The sequence below is a fragment of the Acartia tonsa genome, chromosome 13, assembly GCF_053477335.1.
Source record: "Acartia tonsa isolate MP-2025a chromosome 13, ASM5347733v1, whole genome shotgun sequence".
NCBI lineage: Eukaryota > Metazoa > Arthropoda > Copepoda > Calanoida > Acartiidae > Acartia > Acartia tonsa.
The window spans coordinates 19,911,437-19,938,631 of NC_137272.1; the positions used below are offsets into that span (position 1 = coordinate 19,911,437).

At 36.9% G+C, this 27,195-nt stretch overlaps 1 protein-coding gene across 1 annotated transcript in view; it reads left to right on the forward strand.

Moving 5' to 3' along the window:
* LOC145335439 (uncharacterized) overlaps positions 1-27,195 on the forward strand; it is a 113,431-nt gene that overhangs the window by 65,321 nt on the left and 20,915 nt on the right. The window contains exon 4 of the mRNA XM_080181184.1: positions 7,264-7,942. The gene's annotated coding sequence lies outside the window, so the exon portion shown is untranslated. The remainder of the gene's footprint in view (positions 1-7,263; positions 7,943-27,195) is intronic.

Genomic DNA, 27,195 nt, shown 5'->3' on the forward strand with positions numbered 1-27,195 from the left:
GATAAGACAATGGCCGATGAATTGATGTACATCCCAAATGATGTTCCACAAAATTGCACATTCTGTAAATTACAATTAGTGGTTGAAATGTTTGAACACTCAACTTAATATTCCAACCAATTAAAATTCAATTAAAGTCCCCAAAGTTGTTGAGCCAACGATCAAGAAAACGTTATTTTGAAACTTTGGGGACTAGTGTAATAAACAGCCCATTGTCCCCTTTATTTCTACACAGACTTTCTGTAGTTGTCAAATTAGACGTGTACATTCACTTTCGCACGTGTATCACATCCACATAATTTGATATACTATTAAAACAGCATAAACTGCCAAAGCCTTGTCATAAAACTCTATTTTTTGCAATTAATCTTTTTGAGAATAAGAACTGCTGTACAGAATGAAATGGAGAAAATTGACGAAGACCAAACTGCATAACTTTTGCACTCCTTTTGACGTCATATTCTCCATCTCTTTTTTAGGGGTTTTCTTTCCCACTTCTCCTCTCATCTTCCTCATTATATGACGTCACAGGAATCAAAAGTGACACAAAAGTTATGCAGTTTGGTCTTCGTCGAGAAAATTGTATTCTTCAAGGTTGAAAAATCCCCATCATGACATCAGCTGATGAAAAATAAATAAAAATTTCTTTAATAACTCCTTTTCTTTACCCACGGTAGTTATAAGTACCAAAGACATAGTAAAGAATTTGGGGTAAGTTTGATTTATTAATAAATGTCATATTTCTGCACAGTTTGTTTGTACTTACAAAAGGGACAATCTATTAAGTGTTTTTCAGTAGATCTTTAAAATAATTTGCATTCTCTTCAATGTTTTTTTTTTTTAGAAACTTCGTTTTTTTTTTGTAGCTAAATCCTTATAAAAAAGTAACAGGATTTCTTTTTGTGTCTGTTTGTCTGTATTGAAAGATCCTGCTAACCGCTGGACCGATATGGTTCTCCTATTCAAAGTAGCTCTCAAGGTCCTAGTAAGGTTATGACTATTTTTTGGGGTGGGTACTTGCAACCTACTAAAAGAAATTACTCATGTAAAAAAAAATGATAACAACCGAAATTTTTTTTTACCTTTCTATTTAAAACTAGAATTGAAAATGAAAAGTGCCCTTAGACGCCTCTAGTAATAAAATATAAAGATATCTTCAAAAGTAATTTGTTGAAAAATTAGGGTCATAAAATAAAAAATAAGTGACTCTTAATTCAGACGAAAATGGGAGCGGAAAAAGTGTCTCAAAAATTAGCCATGTGACGTCATAAGAATGAGTGAATATCCATCTCTTTTTTAGGGATTTTTCTTCCTACCTCTCCTCTCATCTCCCTCACATTTGTGACGTCACATGGCTGATTTTTGAGACACTTTGTCCAGCTACACGAAAATTAAACATTCTTGCACGGACGGACAGTTTACTTCAAGCACAAATTTTATAAAATCTGTTAGAATTTATACAGGGATTAAAGGATAGTTAAAAGGAAGATAAAATAACAATCCTCTCTACCTTTAACTAAACCAACATTATAATTGAAATCAAGAAGGATTTTGGAAAAATAATAATGTTATTTATTTGCAATATGGACTATGGTCTATTTCTTTGGATTTTTTACTTTATAAACCTAAGGTTAATTTTCAATTGACCTATCCATGCGTCCCTGAAAAGTGCAAACTTTGACTTCAGCAAGAAATAGGAAAATCATGTTCAAAGTTTATTGAATAAAGTATAAATATTTTCAATTGACCTATCCATGCGTCCCTGAAAAGTGCAAACTTTGACTTCAGCAAGAAATAGGAAAATCATGTTCAAAGTTTATTGAATAAAGTATAAATATTTTCTAAAGTATATCATGGTCAATAAAAATAGTAATCATTTTCATGAATAGAGCGACAACGTCATTACTTTTAGAATATTTTAGAAAGCTTTAATAGTTATTTCTCGCATCGTATTATAAACGGCTTTCCGCGGATATAAAATGTACAATTATAAGAAACCATTTTTTTTAGCCCCGAGGTGCCGAACATGATGCTAGACATAGTTTTTTCGTATGGATGAGAACCGGTTCCTATCCACCGGATTCAAAGGATTACGAGAAAAATTTATTATACCATTTACTTTCAAATTATTTTAGCCTATCCATGCGGTGCTTTCCTAACCCTCACCTTACCTAGTTCTAATATAAGCCAAAGATTTAGTTTGAAGTCCTTTTATACAGCTTATACCAACAACAAAATTAATTTGAAAAAAATCATAAAACCCATACTTGATTTTCAGCTGTTGTTGGGGAGCAACACATCGTAAAATTAACGACCTTATATCTGCCCCCCAAATATTATTTTAGAATCATTTCACTTGTTGCCAATCATAGACGTCCAAGGGGGGGGGGGGAGGTAACGGGGCGATTACCCCCCCCCACATTTAAAATTTACCCCTACTCTGGGGGTGCCGCAGGGTATTTACCCCCCCCCCCCCCAAACAATTTTGGGGGGTACAATATCAATTTTATTATTTTCATGAAATAACTTTGATTTATTTTGTGCAAACAAAGAAGTGTCGTCGCTAACTTTGATAATAATGTTTCTAAAACTACAAAATTTGATAGCCTGATATCTAGTTGCCGAAAGTGTACGCAGTTTCCTGGGTGTTTCCTCATCCTCGCTCAATATTTACTACTAGCTACAAATCTTCAAACTTCCCTTAAAAAAATCAAAATTTGAATGTGTAAACGATTTATACAATATACATTATAAATTTGAATTTTTTAAATTTTGATTTTTTTTTTTTGAAGTTTGAAGCTTTTTTAGCTAGTAGTAAATATTGAGCTAGGATGAGGAAACACCCAGGAAACTGCGTACACTTTCGGCAACTAGATATCAGGCTATCCAAAATTTGCTGGAACTTCCTGGGATTTAGGGACAGGATAATGGTGTAAAAATTCATTTTCCTATTTTCTAAATGACACGAAGAAAGGAGGGGTGTTATCCAGGAATCTTAAGGGCGGTAAATTAATGTGTCTCTTATGTAGATTATACATTGTTTTGTACAACCCAATCAAAACATCACCCTTCAAAGTTTACAGCTAACCAATAACAGAATATGTCTCAAATTACTACAAAGCCGTTTGCCATATTTAACCGCAAAATATCTCAAATAGGACTTTTGGGAAATTTTAGTTGAAATTACTTTTTCGTCCAAATTGTCTTTTCCCTGCTCCTTTAAGAAGCGTCCGACATTTTAACGTTCATTCAATAATGAATAAAGTACACAATTAGCCAGAGAGAGAGAGAGAGAGGGGACATTGGGCTGCTTATTACACTAGTCCCAAAAGTTTGATAATAACGTTTTTTTTCGTTGGCTAAACAACTTTGGGGACTTTAGTGAATTTTGATTGGTTGGCTAATTGGGTTGAGTGTTTCAAACGTTTCAATAAATAATTACAATCTACAGAAGGGGTAATTATGTATAATCATTGGAGATGTACATTAATTTATCGGCCATTGTCTTATCCCTTTTATCCTGACAATTAACACAAATAACATAACCTTATCCTTTTGTAACTAACGGTTTTTTTTTAATTTCAAGAATAGAACCCCTAACTTAACTTAAACATATTTGCTGTTTAATTTTTTACAAGATTTTGAAAAAACCCTGAAACAACCGACATTCAAGAAAAAGACAATTTTACAGTTTATTTTTACTTAAAATAGAAACTTCTTCTTTGATATTTTAAGAAGAAACATTTAGGCGAAATTTCATAATATGAAATTAAATTACTTTATATAGCCTCTAACTTTATGGTCAAGGAATTTTTTTTTTGGGGGGGGGTGAGGATACTTTTCAGTCTATTTTTATTGAGGATTTCCTCAGAAAATAGCCAAAAATCAGCCCAGAAAAGATAATATAAGGATATTTTACAAAAAAAGGTTTTTGTTAAAACAAGGATGACAACATACATAAAAGTGAAGCTCAACATAGCAGAGAAAATGATTGACGGTCATTATAGTGTCAGTGCTTTTAAGATTTAAGACACTGAATATTATTAAGCCTTTTCGTCCATGAAATCACAAATTAAAAATCGAATTTATAGGATAATTCTATTCCATAAATAGTTTGTACCAGAAATGCAAATTAATCAACAAGAAAATACCTATGTTAAACACAGAAATGTCAACGAATGAATCAAGGCATAATTGTAGAAAAGTCTTGGATTTTTAAACTGATCTAGTACAATCTCGATTTCTATTATTTGTCCAAGTCATTTTCTGCGCGGATACTTTGAAAGCTAGATAGATAAATAAATGGAAGAAAATTATATCTTCTCCTATATTTCTACAGATAGTGTATAATTAATCAATGGTTTTCTTTTTCTTATGTGTTAAATTCATCCTTTGGTAGATTTAACATATTTTATATTGAAGAAAAAAGTTTGGTGTTTTTCATCAAAATGCCTGTGAAGCAATAACAACCCCTCCCCCTTTTTAAAGAGAAATTTATCGAAAATAATAATAGTATTTTAACTTAGTTTAGGTTATACTGGGTACATGGTAGCTCCGTAGGGTTAGAATCCCCACCTCCTCAAATCAGGGTTTAGGCTTTAAGACCTCCCCTACTTATTTTTAGAATATTTTAAAATAAAGTGGAGAGTTCTTTGCTCACTAGACACTTAAGGAAAAGCACCAAAAATAAAAATTTTCTTATTTGAAAAAAAATCCTTTATATGTAGACAAAGTCAATTATATATATAACATCGCAGAAATAATAATCTATCGTAATTTTTAGTGGAAAAGATTATTTAAGGATAAAGATTTTGAGAATTTAAATCAAGACTTTTGCATATGTCAATAAATAACTTATTGTTTTGGTTAATTATATATTCCTTTTGACAATTTATTTTAACAAATGTTTTAGATCCATGACGTATGGACATCAAAATAGTAGGATAGTTTCGCTACTAAAAAAGAGTGATGATATATGAAATGAAATGTTAAGTACATTGACATTTAACTATGCTTTCCCCTTTGTCAGATAGACAAATATATGGATTGGTGGATTAAAGGATGGATGGATAGATTAATAGATTAAGATAGATTATTAGATGGATAGACATAAGGAAAGATTTGAGTAAGGTATTCTTATCTTTGCTGCTTCTTTTTACTATTAATAATTGATAACTGATCACCATAAAAGCATGCTATAAACAATTAATTAAATACAGAAAACAATACTTTGGTTCTCAAAAATTGTTGTTTATGATTATCGAAAAGTTGGTAGTCAAATGATTTTCTCAATTCAAGAATTTTTGTTCTTCCTCCCCCCAAAAGTGGAGAAATATACCCAAAATAATAACAGTTGCCCCATACTTTACCCCAAATAAAATCAATTTATATATATTTTAATTACTTATCTCCTAAACGCTGGGTATCTAACTCTAGATATCCATGGATAGATATTGGCTATCTAAATCTCCTTTATATGTAGAACAAGAAAAAAATCAAATCATACTCTATCTCTCTCTCTCTCTCCCTCGGTTTTACTCTTTCTCTCTCTCTGTCTATTCTTTTTCTCTCTCCCTCAGTTTTCTTCTTTCTAGGTATAACAGAGCATAAAGAGAAAAAGCCTATTACATTTTAATTTTACGTTTTTAAATTCAAGCAAAAGTTTTTCTTTCGTGTTATGATAGAATTGTCCTATTGATTTACATAAATTCCAAATCTAGCTTTCTTAGATTTCAGTAGTGGAGCTATTTATGCCGTTGAGCTTGATGACATGTCTATTTGACCGCCAGTTTCTGCGAAGCTTGTTTTTTATCAGTCATGCGACTTTGTGTGTACACCGTTTTAATTCTAATTAACTTTCATCCGATTAGTTAACTTAAACTAGGATTTTGCTAAAGTTAAATAAACAAGGATGACAACATCCATAAAAGCGAAGCACTGAAACGGTAGGACAAACGGACATTAACACTTGTATAGTGTCAGAACTGAATAATCAGAATATAAATGTATAAGAGTCGATGCAAAATTGTAAGTAAATTTGTTGAAAAACTGCTTGATACAGAATGATGTTTATGGACATACTTACATTTTTAGGACTTAATTATAGAGTTGCTTCGCTTATAATATTGTACTTTGTTGTCCCAGGAATCAGTATACAAAAAATCAGATCAATCGGATAATTAGATCATATAAAAATTTGTTGTTAAAAAAGTAAAAAATCAACATGTTTAAAATGGACGTACGGACATTTTGGTAATGATTATAGAGTTGCTACGCTTTCTAAATTGTATCTAACTACTGCAGGAATCACCATTCAAAGTTTGAAATCGATAGGACAATTCTAACATGCCTAAATTAACGAAAAAAGCTATCCGTGACGGACGGACGGACGGACGGACCGACCCTAATTATAGAAAAGCTTCGCTTTTAAAAATTAAGGCAGCAATTCTAAGTCATATATCTTTGGAAAGCATTGCCTAGGACTCATACGAAACTTACCCGAAATATGTCCAGCTGTTTAAGATATATTATTGGAAAAACATAAAGCCTCTCATATCAAGATTTGATTTTTTTGTTAATTTAAACATATCAGATTTCATCAAGATTGTTCATTGTAGATTCAGGTTTCTAGATGAATTTATTGTAGAATATAAATATGCAAATTGGACTGATCCAAGCATTACCTCTATAAAATGTAAATTACAATATATTAGACAAAAAAATTTTCTGTCAATAATTGATTTAGAATACGCGGTGTGAGAGGTTCTCATATACTCTGATAAAATGTTTATCCCAGATGACTAACTTAATGATACCTCCATCTCCCCCCTTAAGACATTACCTAATTTCCTACCCTGACTAAGGAGGAACGTATTGACCAATATCTGAGGACTATACTAGCAACTTAAATTGACAACACACAATATCCTGTCACAATATCCTCATATTTTATTTCCATTTTTGCAATTTTTTAGAAAATAAGCCAGTGATCTAAACAGATGAGACAATGACCGATAAATTGATATACATCCCAAATGATGATACACAAAATTATCCCTTCAGTATAAATAAAATTAGTGGTTAAAACTTTAAATACTCAAATTGATGATCTAACCAATCAAAATACAGTGCAGTCCCCAAAGTTGTTGAACCAACGAATAAGAAAACGTTATCATAAAACTTTGGGGACTAGTGTAATAAACAGCCCATTGTCCTCTCTCTGGAAAAAAGCAACGAGACAAATCTAATTATATGATAGTTCAGGGTACCTGACCCCAGTAATGCAGAATGGTATCCCAGTCCACTAGTACCAGCCACCAACAAACCTAGAGGAACAAACCACCGCTGTATCAAACTGTATAACACAAAAATGCCATAAATTGCCATCCCACAAAAAACCCTAGAAGAAGAAAAATTGTCATGTGAAAAGAATGTGATATTTCTACCCCCATTCAAGTGAATAATATATAAAACTGTTATGATTTGTTTTTGATAAAATCTCAACTCCCAAATCACCAATCGACCTTTAAGTTTGCAATCTCCGTTAATATGAACATCCAAGCCTCCAACTAGTCCAATTTTTACCCACCAACCGAGCTATAACCCCCCCCCCCCCCACCCCTCTAGTCCAAAATCTCATGTAAAGAAACGTGCATTATTATTCCACCCCGAACCAAAGTGCCCAATAACCCCTACCCAATTCTAGTCCCCGTAATACAAAAGACTCTAAAAAGTGCCCCCCAAAAAACTTTGTTCTTTTATAACATATTATAGAAGTAAATCTTCCAAATTTTACGAAAACTGTGATAGACAATATTAAGTATCACTTTTTAGTCTATTTATTAGACTTTTAAAGTCCTTTAAGATCTTCCAAAAAAACATACAAACAATCACAAATAATATGTACTGAAAAAATTTCATCAAGAACATACAAGATTTAAAAGTAAGGTTTTGAGTGTGATGTTTTTTTTAATTTAGAGAAAAATTGTGTTTGTTTAATTTGTTGTGTTTTTTAATCTCATATATGTTTTGATTGTTTTTAGTGTGTGTGAATTTTTGTACATTTTATATAATATTTAAAAAATTGTAAATTTTAATCTGATATTCAAATTATTTTTGATTTTCATTAATGCTAGATAGGGTAAAATATTATTTTTAGATAAATATATCATAATACAATACACATCTAGTTAATTTTACATATAAAAAAAACATTCATTTTTAAAATAATAAATATAGTTTGATTAAATATTAATGGTTTAACACCCTTAACTGTTAAAATTTCTGAATCAACAAGCTAACTACGAATGTAAAATCTTATTTTAAAAATTTGTACAGTATTTCCACAAATATAAAGCTTGAATGTCATATTCAATGATTTGTTGACTATATCTTATTTACTCTTCTTATTGCAATAAATCTGTTGTTAGCTTATTATTGCTGCGCTACTTGTTTACATATTTAGCCTGTTTCTTACTTTTTTTGTAAGCTGTACAATTTTTGAAGTAGGTATTTACTATTTTTGGCCATAATAATTAGAAATAAACTGTTTTAAATCATCTATTTTATAATTTGCAGGGAGTGAGAGGATATGTCAATAAACTATAAATTAACCTTTAATTTATTTATTTCCAATTTCACCTTTGTAAGTTCGTAGAGAGAGGGTACATAAGACAATGGCTATTTAATTTGTAAAAGCCATTTCTCCCTTTATATTTACAAGCTGCCTAACATTCGTGAAAAAGGAAAATAAATTTTAGCAACAGATGTCCCATCCCTTTATCCCTAATTTCATAATTTGATAATTTACTAATTATATACCACCAAATAAGAAGATTGACGTTTATCATAATTTTTTTAAGCAGCATAGCTACTCTACATTTAGTTTTGTCCGCAAGTCCTTATTTGTCATTGTTAGAATATTATAGTTGTCTATTTTTACGCTCTTATTTTAGCTCGTATGTCGGTATTATGCCGTACCACTACAACCAGGGGCGTCCAAGCTTTTTATTTTGGGGGGGGTAAAATTTTTTTAAGGGGGGGGTAATTCGGTTTTGGGGGGTAAAATGGCGCGCGAAGCGCGCTGCAAATTTTTTTTACCCCCCCCCCAAAATTTTTACCCCGTGGGTAAAATTTGGTTGGGGGGAGTAATTACCCCCCCTAAAATCTGTTGGCAGGGTTAAAATTTGTTTACCCCCCACAAAATTTACCCCAGGGGTAAAATTTTTGGGGGGGTTAATTAAATTTTATCAAAAGTTTAGTATTGAAAATGCGCGCGAAGCGCGCAAAAATTTTTTTGTTAAAGATTTTCTATTTTGGGGGGAGTATTTACCCCCCCAAAATTGTTTGGGGCGGGTAAATACCCCCTCTTAAATGGGGGGGGGGGGTAAAATGAAAAAAATTTTGGGGGTGCCTACGGCAACCCCAAATTCGTTTGGGGGGGGGGGGGTAATCGCCCCATTACCCCCCCTCCCCTTGGACGTCTATGACTACAACTACTTGGATCCCCCTGTTGGGGACCTTTTTCGTCTGCTAGCAAATTGCTTTCTGCTCGTCTGTAGTGACTGGGCTGTGTTAATATTCCCAACGCTATTGGTTGATTTGCAAAGGCTTAATTGAAAATCGGCTAAGGGTTCTCGGGGCGGGGACATACAATTATATTACCCGTTCCCCCCTAGTGTTTTACTCTAATCTACAGCCAACAATTGTTTTAAAATTTTTCATCCTTGTTTTTTTCTAATTATTAAACATACAGTAAATACAAAATGTATAAATTAAAAAGGAATACAGGGATGGAACAATGGACAATAAATCAAACTCCCTTCGACCCTTTTTATTTATGTATGTAAAGCATTATTAGAAGGAGTGTTGTTGACTTATTTAACTGCCATTGTCCTCTCCCTTATTGCTAATAGAAGATTTTTAATGTACATCGATTTTTGTGTGATTGTTTGCGTTTGTTTATTAAAACGGTATTTTCCTTCATAATGATTTAATAAATTTGTAACCATAATCAACTTTATATTAATTGCTTTAGATTATACTAGCGGCTGCACACCTAGCATCTTCGGGCTCTACCATATATGAAACAAAAATCAAGAGGGGAATTTCAATTTTAACACTTCCGCCCCCCCCCCCACTTCTGCACGCCTATGGTGACAACTCCTTCACTGGCAGCCATAAAGGGGATTCCTAGGACAATAGATGGTATATTAATCTTACTCTAATTCACTTGGTTGAAATGATGCCTAATAAAGCTTATGATTAATGGTATAATAGAGGGGTTAAGATTAATTGCCCCACCATTTGAAAACCATATTATTACAAGGCTACAATATTAAATAACATTAGAAGGAAAATGCCAAAATGTTTGTATACATTTTTTATATATATACTGTTAAATACATTTACATGACAATGATGGATTTATTTTTCATGATGAATAGCTTAGCTACTCTATAATTTGCTTGTCCGTATGTCCTAAATTGAAATAAGCGAATAATGGCTCCTGTTAATTTTTCGAAAATATTTATGTAAAAGTATGTAGTCGTAATGTTAATGATGTACATCTCAAATTATGAGAATAGTTATTTCTCGCATCGTATTATAAACAGCTTTCCGCGGATATAGAATGAACAATTATAAGATTAAAACAAGTTCTTTTAGCCCCGAGGTGCCGAAGGCACGGGCTAAAAAATTGGCTTTAATTTTATGATCGTACATTTTTATATTCGTAAAAAGCTGGATATAATACGATGCTAGACATAGTTTTTTCGTATGGATGAGAACCGGTTTCTATCCACCGGATTCGAATGAATACGAGAAATAAAATTACTGCTTCTTAGATTAAAATGATTGATATAAAAAAATGTATACTGTAACTGCTAGTATGTACCAACCAATTAAGATTCAATAAAATTATCCAAAATTTAGAATGAAAAAGTGTTTGGTTACCTGTAAAATTTACAGTCCAATGTCTCTTTCCTTCCTATTTGAAATTGTAGGTAGATAGAGGAACTGCAATAATTTAACCCTTTCTTATCCTCAATCATTAAACGCTACTAAATGCTTAATTTTACATGTAATAAGCCCCCCCAAAAAAAAAAAATTTTGTTATTCGTTGGCTTGACAACTTTGGGGACTTTGGTGAATTTTGATTGGGAGGTTAATTCAGTTGAGTGTTCAAACGTTTAAACCACTAATTATGTACACCAGAGAAGGGGTAATTTTGTGTATCATCATTGCGGATGTACATCAATTTATCGGCCATTGTCTTATCCCTGTAGATCCCTAGAGATTGATTGCTGCGCTATCCATGAACAACAATGTTTTCGTTTTTGTTTTGTTTTTTAGTTTGTTGTGAATGTTTAACTTTTCCGTAACTAACTGTTTGCCATGAAGTCGGGGATAGTGCAATCGAAGATATATTTTGCATTCCGTTGGAACTAATAAGTTAAAAAGCTGATAATAAATCAATTTTTCCAAAATGTATTTAGGTAAATCTATTTACACCCAAGTAGTAAGATTTATGGATGTAAATGTTGTGCAAAAATGCTCATATTTTAAAGATTCAAATTGCGCGGCTTGTATTAATAGTAGAAATATGCTATGCATACCGTTAGAATAGCAATTAACTCTAGTTTTTGGAAATATAAGTACTAATTTTGTGCTATTTCTAATTTAGGAGCTACGTTCAAAAATGTGAGAAAAAGGTTGAAAATTTTTAAGCCCGTAAGTTGGCATTTTAACACGTATATCCTTGGCTATGGTTCCTATATATCAAAAAACTACAGTTTATGACGATTCTAACGGTATGCAATACTTTAATCGCAGAACATATGTTTGGAAGTCCTAAATATGCATGGTAATGGGTTAGGCCTGTAATATAACAAGGCGTCCTAATATTTATTACTCACTTAACGCATCTGACATAACAGCTGTAGTAACATTTCTTGGAACAAAATGTACAACCAACAAAACGTAAGCGGAAAAGCAAGGCATTAATAACCACGTGAAACCATATGATAGATAGATAGAAAGTCACATGAAATGTGATAGATAGATAGAGTGTCACGTGATATCATGTGATAGGAAGATAGAATGTCAACAACTGTGTAAAAATTTTTTATATAATAAAAAGACCGAGAACCAAATTTTTAGCGATGTTATTAATTAAGGGTTCTAGTGAAGAAATTTATTTTAGAGGTGTATTAAAGTCAAAGACATGAAAAAAGCTTGCCGCGCACGTCAATTAATAAATTAAATAAAGCTTGTTTGATATTTGAGTATGTTGATAATATATCCGATTCAATAACACTTTTTCTCGTATTCATTCGAATCCGGTGGATAGGAACCGGTTCTCATCCATACGAAAAAACTATGTCTAGCATCGTATTATATCCAGCTTTCTACGAATATAGAAATGTACAATCATAAGATTAAAACCAGTTTTTTTAGCCGGAGCCTTTGGCACCTCGGGGCTATAAGTTTTTAAGATATTCATGATTTTTTAAATGAAGATTAAAATTTCCATCTCTTATCAATAAAGTCAAAAATAAAAACATGTTGAGTTCAAAATTATTAGGAAAACGAGCATATAATTATTTACATAAAAAACTCGTTCTCAATCCAATATTTTTCTGCTTAGTAACACTGTTCAATGTGATCATAACATGGCAAGCAAAAAAAAGTTTCTAAATCTTTGTTCCTGGTTTTTGTGCATTTTTTTCATGTTCATTCGTTTACCATTTTTTCCTCAGGGCTCGTCAACTGAAGCACCATTTCCAGCATGATTAAGCAGTAGGCATAAGCAGTTTGCCATGGTGTTACGGCTGCCAAAGGCAGTTGTGAGCTAATAAATTAGCCACAGCTGTCATTTTTCCAACAGCCATATGCTCGAAGCTATATCTATGTTAAGAAGCAGCAAGTAGACCAGAATATAAAATCTTTTAAGTTTTTTTTAAAAACAATCTACTGCCGAGCCCTGTGTTTTTAAATCCAATTTAAACTTTAGCTCAACCCATCTTTGTGATTTGTACTCTTTCTACAATGTCCCACTTTTTCAAATATAAACCAAAATATGTCTTTGTTTTGTATTGATTTTTTAGTCTTAAGTTTAAGGTGACAGTTGAACAGTTATCAGAAAATGTACACTAGTTTTAAAAGTATATAGGCTAAAATATACTGCTTCTAAGAGTTGAATTTATGTTTAGGTTTAAAAATACTTTGTTATGTACAAATCCTGTTTTTTAAAAAATATTTGTAAACTGTAGGGCTCCTCATATGTACAGATTATGTACGGTACAAATTCCGACCCTTAATTGGTCTATCTCCGAACATTTCTTTATAGAATTATCCACGAAAATAAAGAAGCAATTGTCATATATTCAAACAAGAAGTAATTCAAAATGATTTTCCAGTAGAAATTGTTATTAATTGATTTAAAATTTTCCGCGAACTTAATTAAACAGTAATTGCTCATGGATACAGGGAAAGTATTATTGAAGATAAATTAATCTTGCATACCCATGAATTTTATCATTTTACAATTGTCTGCTTATGTTGCATATATAGGCATTTCAAGGACCGGAGCGAGGGGGCTGAAAAGGCTTTAAACCATCCAAGAATCAAAATTAAAGATTAAATAGCCTAAAAACGTATAGGTAAGTATATGAAGCTCCCATAAGAAGGAAACTTTAATTGGTTTAGTTGTTAGCGAGATCTAAACCGACAAACAAACAAAAAAAAATCTTACTGCCTTATTCAGTGGTATTGTCATATTTTTAAACATTTAGCTTTAATCCATCCTTTAGAATAATTCATATGTTGTTGGCTTTTTTGCAGATAGGTTAGCTGGATTCTGATGTGACTGCCACTGTGGCTGCCAAGTCCTTAACGACAGTCTGTGTTTTTAGAAAATACTAATTTATCTGCTATTGTCCACTCCATTTATCCATGATGGTTGCCACCTAGCTATAACACAAATTAAAATATTTGATGCCTATGTGGTATCTGCCTAGGGTAAATGGCAGACACCAGAGTTCGAATAAAGACTACGGCAGTGTGAACAGACGTGGACACCTTACTATAGAGAAGCTACGCTTCTCTAGCATTCACTAGACAAGAATCAACATCTATTTCAGTTGTCACTTTATTGAAGGTGTAAAGGATACTGAAGCTATATACAACAAACAATAACTACATGGATAGGAATAAATGATCATAACATAAAAGCATTATAATACATATACAATAGTCAGTTTGGGCAATCATGATTCCCCATCCCTGGAAAGGGTGGGGGGGATTAAGAATACAGTTAACTATAATATAAATACATATGGATTAGGAATAAAGATGGTTAAAGATAAATCATACAGTAAAACATAGATAATTGCAATGGTTAGGTAGATGGCTATCCCTGTCTGGGGCAGGCAGGATAGCCCATGGAGCAGCACAATAGGTAGATAAGCATAGAGGGGTTGAGTGGTAGGTCTGGGTACTAAAGAGGGAAGGTTTGATGATTACTTGTGACAACAACAGTCTGTGTGGGGGCAGGTTTAGATCCTTTATCCTCAGGGTTGAGGTGGTGCTGATAACTTGGTGGTTGAAGGGGAAGGTTCCGGTGCTTAAGATGGGAGAGGGAGGGGTAACACCCCTTCCTCCATTTGCAGGACAACTGAGAGATAAAATCAGTACCGTTATCTGACATCTTTTCAGGTGGCTTCAGAATTGTAGAATAACAGGATTTAACTAGGTGCGTAGCATCACTATAATGTCTTGGTTTCTGCATGGTCCAGAGCTGCCGCATACCACAACTCTCCCCTCGGAAGGCTGGAGGGGTTGTCTGCACCGCCAGACTTCCGACAGTGGTTGCGGCCTTCAGTTTGTTGTCCTTGTGGAATGGGTCCGCCAGGATACCAGTTGCTGGACGGTGGTGGACTCCAGCCCTCCCCAGGTCTAACGGAATCGGCTATATCTGCTGGAGTAGCTGGTCCTGTTGGATCTTCTGGCCGTTGGGTGTGTACCTCTGAGGCCACCCGGGCAACCTCCAGGGGTGGCACAGCACATGAGGGGGCTTGGACCAACAGCCGCCTGGTGTACACCTCTGCAGGTTTCTCCACTGGGCTGGTGGTCTCCATCGTGTTGGTCACCTTGCTGCTGGCAGGCTGGCTACTGGATGCAGGCGCAGTTTCTTCGCCCTCGGGGCTGGTCAGGTTCATTCGGCTTCCAGGGTCTCTGTCAACGCGGGCAGGTGGTGGTTGCCATACTGTAGGAGCGTTGCCTCCTTCAGGCTCATTCTGGACATTGGCAGGGTGGTGCATGGCAATCCGACCTGCGGGGTAGGGAAAGGTAACAGTCCACCCTTTATGCCGGAGGCTGTCTTGGATCTGCAAGGGTGGCTCCGCTCTAGTTGGCTGGGAGACAGGCCCATCCACGGACACTGCTGCTAGTGGACTGGAGGCACAAGGCTCCGGATTTCCTCCCCTAGCCTGAAGGGGTCCAGGCACATTGTCTCCATCTTGGGTAGACATAATTGTTGGGGATCCTCTACTTCTATGGTTAGGCTCGGCACTTGGCGCATCTAGTTGTGTTACTCCCCAGGCAGCGGTCAAAGCTTCTTCAGTTTGGCTGGTAATGGCTGATACCCTGGCTCCTGGGGCAGATGCAGGGGGCGCAGGCAAGTTTGGCCCAGCCCAAACTTCCTGGTACACCAGTGCAATACAATTACCCTGGCTTGGTTGAGGGAGGTAGACAGCTGGATGCAGTTGAAGGTGAGGGACAGCTGGACTCTCCCTGCTGGCTGGGGGCTCTGGCTGGCTGGGGGTGACGGGTGTCACCCCTTCCTCTGGGGCTGCGGGCTAAGTCCGGGGTCCAGGTATCTCGGTGGCGGCGACGGTTGTCGCCCCAGGCACCAGTGTGGGGGCGCTGGATAGCACCCCCCAGTCTTCACAGGGGTCCAGGTCTCTCGGTGGCGGCGACGGTTGTCGCCCCAGGCACCAGCGTGGGGCGCTGGATAGCACCCCCCAGTCTTCACAGGTGGCGGCGACGGTTGTCGCCCCAGACATCAGCTTGGTGGTGCAGGGAAGCACCTCTCGTTCCTTCCAGGTGGCGACGCCGGTTGGCGTCCCATACATCGACTCAGACTCGCTGGCTAGCGCCTCTTGCCTCTCCCACTCGGCGGCCGCCAGGGCCTCCCCGTACACCGTCCCGGTGGCGCTGGGTAGCGCCCCTCGGCTCTTGCTGGGGGTGACAGGGGTTACGGACACCGGTCCCCTGTGGTTGCGGCTGAGGTCCAGGCCAACCCGGTTGGGTTCAGCCGCTCCTCCCAGCACGTTGATCCTGGCCACCATGGTCCCAATCTGAGACACAGACTCCTGGGTAGCCGCGGCCCCAGCGGCGGCAGCTAGTTGGGGTGACGGCTGGGCATCTCCCTCCAGGTGGACCTGGGTGGCAGACTGGTTGCATGCAGGTTGTTGGGCGGCCTGGTGTTTCTTCGTTGCCCGGTCCCAGCCGGTTCTACACTTGGCGGCTGTGTGGCCGTTGAAGCGGCAGCGCCCCTTCGTCCAGCTGGGTCCCATCAGGCCGGCTTCCCCAGGGTGTATCAACCTGCCAGGTCTCTCCTCCTCCAGTTGGGGCACCAGCTGACAAACAGGGTCTCCCCTACTAGGGGTCAGGCGGTGCTGGGCTGCTTGTGGTGGCTCCTTGGTTACATTCAGCCTCCTCCCCATACACACAGGTTCCTTCCATCCAACAGCGGCTCTCCTCCCCTGGGTGGCGAGGCCAGCCTCGGCCTTAGCTTCTGCAGGTGCTTCTCCACATGAGGGATCCTGCCTCTGGGTATGCCAGGTGGTTGGTAGCAAAGGCTGTTGATGGTGCCAGTCGGAAAGGGGGCTATGATCTCTGGGGGGTACCTGTGGCCAGTGTGTGGACAGGTACCCACAGGTGGACCAGCAAGGCCCAGAAGATGCCATACTGATGGTAGCCTGAACTGTATTCCGGACTGTCAGCAGACTGTTGGTAGCCACCTGAGTTGGGCCAGAGTTGCCAGCTAGTATTGCGTCCCTGCCAGGCTCCGTCAGCGGCTGGTGGGGAGCCCCTGCGGTGGTTCTGGTTTTGGCAAGGGGTGGCCTTCTTATTGACTTTCCTAGTTGGAGCTCTGCATCCTGGTGGGCCTCCATCTTCAGCAGCATGGGGGAACTTGGCTGGGACATGTGCAGTGGTTCAACAGAGTAGCGGCATCTGGTCTTGGAATGTGGGGGAACAGCCTCACTGCTGCTGGTCAACCCTGCTCTCTCCATGCTGGGTAAAGTCTTCCACTGCAGCAGGTCACCAGTCCCCATCCTTAGGCCGGTCCCCAGTCGTTCCATGCCTGGGGGCTCCCAGGGAGGCTTGGGTGGCGGCTCCCCCACCCCCAGGTACGCGTCGGGCATCTGGGTGAAGAGCCTATTCCCCTGGGACAGCTCCCCATCCTCCAGATTGGTGAGGCCAGTGCCAGGGAGGACCTTTCCACCCCAGAAACAGGTGGTACTGGCCCTAGGGCTGGGCCCCTTTGAAATCTCAGTTCTGGTAGTAGTGTCCATCTTGGGGCTGGCCACTAAGTCTCTGAAGCTTGTCACCTTCTCATTAGGCTCAGTTGCATCGTTCAACACCCCCAGGAGGACACCTACAGGTTCAGCAACCCCCAGTCCAGTATTGCTATTTCTCGTACATTGAGTACCAACTGAACAGGAGCTGTGCAGCGGACATTCAGTCACCCTTCCAGACAAGGGCATCTCAGGGACCAGGGGTCTGTGGCCTGGCATGTGTTTGATGTTCACTGTACTCGACACAGTAGGCCAAAGTAATAACAGAAGCAGTATCTTGTAGATATAGGAGCAGAGTAGAGTAGCCGCACCGCAAGGAGGTTCGAGCCGGCTCACCCCTAGTATAAATACTATAGCTGTGTAATTAGGGTGGTAGTCCACGTAGCCGTAGGCTCGGCCCTCCTGGCTCAAGAGTTTCTGTGGCTGGCGCGCCCCCATGATAAGTAGTAGGGGGTTGGTCTGTTGGTTCCAGCGTCTTGTTTAACTGTTGAGCCTGAGTTGTTCTCCTTTCCAGTATAGCTCTTGATTTCTGTGGCAACCAGCGGATCTTAGCTTAAAGGTAACAGGGAATATGTTAGGTATCACAGATGTCTCTAGGAGCATATCCGCTAGTGGATATATGGATAGGTAGGTTATCTATATATATACATGGCTACACGCCCATATATATATATATACGTGTATAGGAATATCCCCAGAGCTAGATAGCTTTTCCTCCTTGCTTCAAAAAAATCACGCTTCCTCTGTATATAGTTCACAACTATGAAGGTCGATGGTCCAGGTACACACCACCACTGCCCAGTGTGGGGCAGCAAGTCAGGCTATGTCCACAGGGTGGGCGTACTTTCGTTCAGTTATCATATCAGTTTCCAGTGTTGTTTGGTGAGGTTAGTATTCACTTACTTGTACCCATGATACAGAAAAACAACCTTATTTATCACTTGGGTATTTATATATACATATATTTGTTTCACTAACCATTCAGCTTTGAAGTAGGGTTGGCAGGCTAGGAAGATGTTGAGGGTCTGAGCGGGTTTAAGGAACTGGTTTAGTTTTCCTTATCACACTGTAGACAGGGAGGGAGGAGCTTGCAAGTTTTTCTCCTAAAAAATATCTCTGATGTATGCTATAGAATGGCCCCTCTCCTGTGTGGGTGTGTGTGTGTGTGTGTGTGCGTGGAATCTCCTGTCCTTGTAACGCGCGTCCGCGCCGTCAAATCCGCGCACACGGGGAAAACGCGCTCTCACCCCTCAACTCGCTCTCTCATTGGTCCGCTTCGTCCGTTGGATTTATGATATTTTCCGCACTCTGTTGCGCTATCCGTGAATGGCGCTCTGTGTGTCCGATCACTAGCCCCACACTACAGACGGACTTAGTCTAGTGTGGGTAGGAAGGGGGGAAGCGCGTGAGGGGACGGGGGTAACTCCGTCCGTTCCCCCTGTGAGGGAGGGGGGTAACTGTGTGCTGGTGTAATAGGGCCTTTTCTTCTTAATCCTAGGTTTATCTATTATATCACCCTGATTGTATTTGCCTTCAATGGAGAGGGGCCCCTCCCCTTCCCTTGGAATAAGGGGTGTATTGTTGTTGTTGTGCTATGGGCTTGAGATTGTTTTGATTGTATATCAGGGTCTTTATTATGTTACATCTAGCTTCTATTTCTGTCCTTATCACAATTGCATAACAGATTTGTTTACCAACTCTGTTCTATTTTTAGCTGTTATCACAATACACAATAATCCAAGCCTGTTCTATTCTTAGATTTATCACAACACAACAATTTGTTTGCCAAGCTTTGCTCATAAATCTATTGTTTGGCCATCACACTAGGGTGGTAATCCCTGAAAATGTGATATAATATCTGTTTTCTAGATGGGTGGCTGCGTTGTAGCCTCTCAGGATACTCGGGGTTGACGTAGTTTTTCTCTGTTCTGGTGCACTACACTCGTATGTTAGCTCGCAGCTTGCAGCTATGTGGCATGTTTCAGCCTATCGGCGGCAGGGAATGTCCCGTCCTGCTAGCGCCGCTTGCAGCTATGTGGCGTGTTTCAGCCTATCGGCGGCAGGGAATGTCCCGTCCTGCTAGCGCCGCTTATCCACATCCAGCTGATGGCGGCAGGGAATGTCCCGTCCTGCTAGCGCCACTGGTTCGGATCCTGCTATCTCTTGCAGTAAAATTGGCCTATTTTCAGCCGTTTACACTTATTTGGCTTGTTTCAGCCGGTCCGCAGGCCTGTTTCAGCCCTTTTGGCGCTCAATTCTCCGTTAGATATCAGCGCTGCTCGCGGTTATTCATCAAATTTCGCTGTCTCGCTTCCACAACTGCCGGATGCAGAGTTAAACTTTGCTGTCCAGGGTGGGTAATTCAGGTTGCTTGCGTCAGTTTTGCCAGATTCACTGCTGGGAGTACCTTAGCCTCAGATGCGCGTCTGCTCTACACTTGTGGTTCGCCGTAATCTCACACAGCTGTCACCAAAGTTGTGGTATCTGCCTAGGGTAAATGGCAGACACCAGAGTTCGAATAAAGACTACGGCAGTGTGAACAGACGTGGACACCTTACTATAGAGAAGCTACGCTTCTCTAGCATTCACTAGACAAGAATCAACATCTATTTCAGTTGTCACTTTATTGAAGGTGTAAAGGATACTGAAGCTATATACAACAAACAATAACTACATGGATAGGAATAAATGATCATAACATAAAAGCATTATAATACATATACAATAGTCAGTTTGGGCAATCATGATTCCCCATCCCTGGAAAGGGTGGGGGGGATTAAGAATACAGTTAACTATAATATAAATACATATGGATTAGGAATAAAGATGGTTAAAGATAAATCATACAGTAAAACATAGATAATTGCAATGGTTAGGTAGATGGCTATCCCTGTCTGGGGCAGGCAGGATAGCCCATGGAGCAGCACAATAGGTAGATAAGCATAGAGGGGTTGAGTGGTAGGTCTGGGTACTAAAGAGGGAAGGTTTGATGATTACTTGTGACAACAACAGTCTGTGTGGGGGCAGGTTTAGATCCTTTATCCTCAGGGTTGAGGTGGTGCTGATAACTTGGTGGTTGAAGGGGAAGGTTCCGGTGCTTAAGATGGGAGAGGGAGGGGTAACACCCCTTCCTCCATTTGCAGGACAACTGAGAGATAAAATCAGTACCGTTATCTGACATCTTTTCAGGTGGCTTCAGAATTGTAGAATAACAGGATTTAACTAGGTGCGTAGCATCACTATAATGTCTTGGTTTCTGCATGGTCCAGAGCTGCCGCATACCACACCTAGAATCTCATTTTTTCATACTTTTTGAAAAGCAAAGCTTTTCTAAAATAAAATTTGTCTGTAATCTTTCTACCGTTGACATTCAAGATAAAGTAACCAGTGAACCGAGAGAAAATGTTAATTTCATAAAAAACCGTCAACCTTGGGCAGCAGCAAATAGTGCCTATTAAAAAGTGATGTCATACATACAAATGACTAATGATAAGTCATTTATATTGACCAATGGTAAAATATATACTGGTCTATCATTGGTTATTTGTATTTTATGATGACATTTTTTATTCAGGCAATATTTGCTGCTTCCAACCTTAGGCTTGAATAGTTATGTAAACTAAAACTAAAAAACGTCATACATTACAAAATACCAATTGTCAGTATTTACATTTTACCATTGCATTGGTTAATAATACTGGCCTGTCATTAGTCATTTGTATTGTATGACGTAATTTTTTAGTAGTCACTATAAGCTGCGTCTTAGATCCTAAACATTTTAATGAAAAGATCCGATAACCCAGACGTTTTAGGGATTAATATGCTTCTTGAAATGCTATGCTACTTTTTGACACAGTCATCCTATTTTCAATTTTTCATAAGATTTTTTCTCCTAATTAACTAGACCAATTAATTCTGTGACACGCATAGAGATATTAAAAAAAGATCATATTGCAGATACTTATATGTTATATAGTAAATTTAGTGTAATGTTACTAACCGTAGGTAAACATGGAAGCTTAGTATTGATTCATTTATTAAAAATTTATCATATTATAACTTTTTTTCTATTTTATACCTTTCCAATTGTTTTTAGATTAGATTGTCTCTATTCTTAAAATTATTAGGAATTAAAATTCGGTCATATAAAATTATGTTAGTTAGCGGAAAACTGATTTTTTCGACGCGTAGCTTCTCAATAAATCTCAGTATGTCGTACGTTCCTATTAATAATTTGTTCTGTTTTCAAAACACAAGAATATGTAATGATGTCATATTGTAGTATTGCTTAAATTGGACTTGGTGTCGACGTAAATAATGGATAAAATAGATCTTCAAAGTCGAAGCCGTTTATATCACATTTGTAAGAAAGCTATAAAAACATGCAATTAAAAGACATTTAGAAAAAGGTCGTATAATCAAGCAAATGGTTTTTAAAAATGATATTAGCAGAAGCACTAGGAAACATTCTTTATAATAATTTTGTATAACGCAGGGTATGCAAGACTTGAAGCCGACAACAAGCGGACAAATGCTATATAAGTTATGGTTTATTCCACTATCAGAGAGAGAGAGGACAATGGGCTGTTTAATACACTAGTCCCCAAAGTTTTATAATAATGTCTTCTTATTTGTTGGCTTAACAACTTATTTTGATTAGTTGCTTCATTATGTTGGGTGTTCGAACGTTTCAACTACATATTTTAATCTACAGAAGGGGTAATTTTGTGTATTATCATTGGGATATACATTAATTCATCTTCCATTGTCTTGTTCCTGTGTAATTATAGTCCGAGTAGACAAAGTACAAAACTCATCTTTGATTAAAATAAATGCAATTTCTATCTATCTTATGACAAGAACGAAAATATCAATTGTAATGCAGCTCTTTATAGTGCCAATAAAAAAGGAGATAAATTTAAATCTTTTGGACAAAGTATCCCAAATGACGTCATATTATAATAATGGATCCAATATGTCGTCATTCGGAACATTTCGTCACAAAGTTTTCAAATTTATCTCCTTTTTTATAGGGACTATAAAGAGCTTAAATAGTAATATTTAAAAAATTTAAGATGACACTTCTTGTTTATTGGCAGCTTAAGAAAAAAAATTAATAAAGAGAATTGTAATGGTAATTTATACTTAAAAATCAACCGTTAAACTTAAATACAAATATAAACAAAAAACCAATACTTGAAGAAAAGTTTTACCGCAAAAATATATTTTTTCTTGCAATTATATCTTTTCTGAACATGAAAAAATGCAAAAATTTACAAGCAAAAATGTCATAAGGAAAATTTAAATACAAATGGCTGGATTTTTGGTGGGTGACGCTACGCTCAATGATCATTTATGTATATCACAAACAAGGATGACAACATGCAGATAGCGAATCACATAAAATAATAGATGAATAGACACTCATGGATTTAAAGGGATAAGACAATGGCCGATAAATTGATGTACATCAAAATTGATATACAAAATAACCCCTTCTGTAGATTACAATTATTGGTTAAATTAATGAACCAATCAATCCAAATTCAAGGAAATTCCCCAAAGTTGTTAAGCAAACAAATAAGAAAACATAATTGTAAAACTTTGGGGACTAGTGTTTAAACAGAAAATTCTTTAGATAAGAAAAAGAAAAAAAATTTCTTCCAAATATTTCTGAAGTAAGTGTAAACTGATAATTAAAATTCAAGAGCTGCCCCGTTCTTAAAATTGCATAAATGCACTTTAAACATAATTCAAATCATAGAGTAGCTTAGAAAGTAAAAAAACTTGTTGGCATTTTTGCTGTAAAAAAATCCGCATATTATTTTTACAACCAGCCATTTCTTCCTTCTTTCCAATTAAGGTTTTTATATAAGCTGAATAAATAGTATTTGTATTAGCAAAGCTACTAAAATTTAAAGTCTTTTAGAAAAGTTCATGTGATGAAAGGCAGGGATCTAAAGGGATAAGACAATGGCTGATAAATTGATGCACATCCCTAATGATGATAAACAAAATTACTCTTTCTGTAGATTAAAATTAGTGGTTGTAGTTTGAACACTCAACCTAATAAATGAACCAATCAAAATGAACTAAAGTCCCAAAAGTTGTTAAACCAACAAATAAGAAAACGTAATTATAAAACTTTGGGGACTTTAGTGTAATAAACAGCCCATTGTCCCCTCTCTATTTCTCTCTCTTGATGAAAGGGGTAGTTGTTTATAAAAGCACAAGTCTGGAAAAAACAGTAACACATATTGTAACACAAAAATAAATGGTTATCTGAATTGATTGTTTAGCTTTTAATTTAAATTTGCTTAATTGTAAGAAATCCTATGAAAGAAACCAGGGAGGGAGGGGACATTGGGCTGTTTATTCCACTAGTCCTAAAAGTTTTATAATAACGTTTTCTTATTCGTTGCTTCAAAAACTTTGGGGGCTTTTATTGAGTTGGCTTTTTAAATTTGAGTGTCCAAACGTTTCAACCACTAATGGTTATTTATAAAAGGGGTAATTTTGTGTATCATCGTTGGGAAAATACATAAATTTATCGGCCATTGTCTTATCTCTTTAGATCTCTGGAACGATACGGAAATAGTTTCTATAATATTATGATGCAACTTTCTCCATGCTAAACTTGGAGGCCTTGTGTTGACATTTTCAATGTTGATATCAACAACAGGTAAAAGGTTTCATAGAGACATATTAGCTAAATATTGCCATAAAAATTAATTTTCTTGATAATATCGTTTACATTATAAACAACAGTAAGCAATACTAATGGAATCCCTTTTTTATAATGACATTACTAATGTCGATTTAATAACATTTTAAACGTTTCACTGGGGACAAATTTTTGAAAAATCACGTTTTTATATGGTAGCTAATCTATAAGACTGTCTGTCGGCAGTTATTCACATTTTTAGTACTATTAATATTGAATAATTTATCGACATTGTTTATCGACATGCTATCCAGTGATCTATAGGGATATAACAATGGCCGATAAATTAACATTCCCAATGATGATGCACAAAAGTTGCCTTTCTGTAGATTACAGCAAGTGTTTGAAATTCAAACTTAATGAACTAACCAATTAAAATGCAATAGAAGTTGTCAAAGTTATTAAGCCAACGAATAAGAAATTTTTATTATGTAAGAAACAGCCAAATGTCCCCTACCTCCTTGAATGCTATCTAACATATCTACTTTGTCTGCAATAGATCATAGATCTCAGTGAATGAAAAATTTACCTCTCCACTTATGATAACCAAATTAACCCTTATATAAATTAAAATAATTGGTCGAAATGCTAGGACATTTCTAATTCGTAACCAACAAATTAAAATTTAATAAAAGCACCTAAAGTATTGACCAAGACCAAAGTGTCTTATAAATCATTATGTGACGTCATAAAAATGAGGGATTATCCATCTCTTTTTAGGGGTTTTCTTTCCCACTTTTCCTCTCATCTCCCTCCTTTTTATGACGTCACATACTGATTTATAAGACATTTTGGTCTTTGTCAAAGTATTTAATACATTACTTCGCTACTTTTGTTTGTAATCATTCTTGTCCTTTTGACATTTACCAGTTAAGTCGTAATTGGGATTTCTTATCATATGTTAATTAGACAAAAAATACATATTTTTGAAATCTTTTAGGTGTTTTATTGTTCTTTAATATCTAGATATATTCATTGTTTTTAAAAGGGATTTTTTTACGAATTATGGATGGACAGACATCCGTACGTACGTCCGTGCGTACTTCTGTCCGTATAGCTCTTATTGGTAGATTAGGCAAATTATTATTGTCCTATCGATTTAAAACTTGACTTGTTGAATTGATTCCTGTAGTAATTAGGTACGATTTAGAATGTGTAGGAACTCTATAATAGTTACCACAATGTCCAAACATCCTTTAGGTACAATTTAAGTTTTAAAACCTTCCCTGAACCTATAATAAGCTTAACTGAAAAGGAGAACCATATCAGTTTAGAGTTTAGAGTTTAGCGAGATTCTTCGCTACAGACAAAAAAAACTTACTATCTTATATAAAAGGATATAATAATCTTTGCAAATTGTTACCAGAAAGTCTGTACATCCCTTATCCATATTGAACATGTTATTTTTTGCTACATGAAATCTACTTATAATTTTCGAAAAAAATGAATTCTAGGATGTTTAGGTATAATGTTATTAGACCTAATATTTCAATATTTACGTCGAATAATATATTTTAAAAAAATGTATTTCCTTTGAGTCAAAATTGAAATAATTGCTTTCTTTTGAATGTAAAGATCACTGCTGGATTTAGAATGGCTTTGCAAAAGTTTTAAGATTAAACTACTGACGCTGTGACATACAGTCACATATTATAGAAAAGCTTTGCATAAATGATTTTAAAACAGGAAAAATCTAAATGTTGAAAGTTCGTATACTATCTTCAAATTTGTTATATTTTTCCAGTATGGCTTAGAAACCGATAAATATTCGATGGAAGAACCGGCTTTCAGCATATGGAAAATCATGTATAGCATCGTATTTCAGACAATTTTCCACGAATATTAAAATAAAATCATCTGATTAATACCTTTGGCTCCACGGGGCTAACAAAACCGGTTAAATCTTTAATTTTTCATTCTAATATCACGGAAAGCTGTCTATAATAATAATTTTTATGGATGAATTGATATTTCATAAAATCGCATCATTCGAACATTTGAATATCTATTTTATGTCTTGTCCGTCAGTTTTGTAACTAACGGATAGCTTTTTTAATTTAATTTAAAAACTAACTTTGAATAAAAAATATAAAAAATTAAGGACAGATCATTCAAATAATAATTATGTACAGTGTCAAAGGACTAAACAATATATGTACATTAAGCTCATTTTGTAAAGAATTATTTCTTTCATTGAAGTTGTGGTATCCGCCGAGGATAAATGGCAGACACCGGAGTTCAATTAGATTACGGCAGTGTGACAGACGTGGACACCTTACTATAGAGAAGCTACGCTTCTCTAGCTTTCACTAGATAATGATCAACATCTATTTTCAGTTGTCACTTTATTGAAGGGTTAAGATATACTAAAGCTATATACAACAAACAATAATTACATGGATAGGAATAAATAATCATAACATGAAAGCATCAATAATACATATACAATGGTCAGTTTGGGCAATAATGATTCCCCCATCCCTGGAAAGGGTGGGGGAGAATTAAGAATACAGTTAACCATAATAAACATGACAGATTCAAATCATTAATTCTAAGCGTAGGGAGGGGGTCACTAGACCCCTTCCCCAGGACTCGGGGGAGGGCCATTGACCCTCCACCGAACCCCAGATCAGGGGTGCCATAGACATGGCTCACGGTTGCCGAATACCACAACTCTCCCCTCGGAAGGCTGGGAGGTGGTTTCCCTATCAGACTTCCGACAGTGGTTGAGGCCTTCGGCCCGCTCCTTAGGGCTAAAATATATACAAACGATAATGATTCAATGGAATCCTAGTGGTGAGTATCTTCTTAGGGTTGATGGGCTCCCAATGTGGGATAGAAGGCAGAGGCTGACTTGGGTTGGATACGTTGGTCAGCGCCGGCAGGTAT